The sequence below is a fragment of the Trachymyrmex septentrionalis genome, unplaced genomic scaffold, assembly GCF_001594115.1.
Source record: "Trachymyrmex septentrionalis isolate Tsep2-gDNA-1 unplaced genomic scaffold, Tsep1.0 scaffold286, whole genome shotgun sequence".
In the NCBI taxonomy this organism is placed as follows: Eukaryota; Metazoa; Arthropoda; class Insecta; order Hymenoptera; family Formicidae; genus Trachymyrmex; species Trachymyrmex septentrionalis.
Window position 1 is genome coordinate 58651 of NW_017305447.1, and position 1787 is coordinate 60437.

Genomic DNA, 1787 nt, shown 5'->3' on the forward strand with positions numbered 1-1787 from the left:
AAGAGTGCTTGATTTCTTTGATGAAGTTGACATAAATTGACTTGATTAGCCAGCAAATAATACAGACTTAAATCCCATTGAATACTTATGAGACAATCATAACCAAAAAGTACGAAATTACGTAGCTGCTCTTCAGTCACTGCGAGAATTCCAAAAAATTCTTGAAGATGAATAAAATACAATTACACAGGATAAAATTAAAAAATTGATAAGGAGTATGCCAGAATATTAATGAGGTAATACGCACACAAGATCATACGCACTACTAACGTGCACGCAATAACGCGTTCACGCAACCACACACCCGACATACATACATACATACATACATACATACATACGTACACATACACGCGCGCGCGCGCGCACGCACGCACACACACACACACACATACTTCAAATGAATATGAACTTCATGGAGTTTGATTAGTCGGAATCACATTGCACGCGCGTCATATTGCGGCTATCCCTTATATTATTATATTTTGTACTTGAATAGCTGTTTGATGTCTGTCTCGTAAATGTATCTCGAAAATGTACCCCCGATGTACCAATAACAATGGTGACCGGTTTATTGTTTTAAATTCATTACGAGACAGACATTCAAACAGCTATTCAAATTCCAAATAATTTAAGGGACATCCGCAACATTAAGATATCTTTCAATATTGTTCGGAGAAGATTAACGGAACAAAATCTATTTTCGCCCAGGCCAATGCCTCAACCTTTGCTTACACGTTATCATCACGTAACTCGACTCAATTTTGCAATTGGACAAATTTTAGATTGGACTTACACAGACTGGAATACTTTTTAGTGATAAATCTCGTTTTTGTCTCTATTCTCAAATGGACGAGAATGAGTTTATCGTCGCAGTGGAGAACAATCTTTAGATCGTTTTACTGTAAGTGAGAGGCACAACTACAATGAAGAGTGTGTAATGGTTTGAGCAAGAATTTAAACAAATGCTTATACTAATCTTTTTTAACAACAGTGAACGCAGATATGTACATGGAAGACACATTCGTCCAAATATTGTTCCGTACGCACTCTTCATCAAAAAAAACTTTTTGTTTATGCAAGACAACGCTCGGCTACACGTTGCGACAAAAGTGCGTGATTTCTTTGATGAAGTTGGCATAAATAAACTTGAGTAGCTAGCAAATAGTGCAGACTTTACACCTATAGGATAATCTTGGCAGAAAAGTAAAAAATTACGTACCTTCTCAGTCGCTGCGAGAAATTCGAAGAATCCTTGAAGATAAATACAAAACGCATACAAAATGCAGGATGAAATTAAAGGACTGATAAGGGGTAGATCGTATGAATGGGGTAATACGTAGGCTGCTGGAAAAGTTTCTGCAATCTAGTACTTCCAGTGGGGCCAACGTTCTGCTACTATCATATCCGTAAAATTAGACGTTTTTAACCTATAATTCAATTGACAGTTTGTACCTAAGCCAACTAGTTTTGTTTGCATAGTATTTTAAAAGAAGTTATTTTGTAAGAAAATGGAAATTTCGCGTGAAAATTTTCGGGGAATGATTTTTTACGATTACAAATATAACATAATCTAACTCCGAAACAATGCATCAATCGACTTCATTTGGCTTTTGGGGATGAAGCACCATCCAATAGGACTGTTTATAATTGGTTTGCCGAATTCCAGCGTGGACGTGTGATCTTTCTTAGTGATGAATTTCGTCCATCCACATCTGTTGTTGCCACTAATGTTGATGCTGTGCGTGAAATGATTGAGCGAGACCGGCATATAACATACCGCGAGA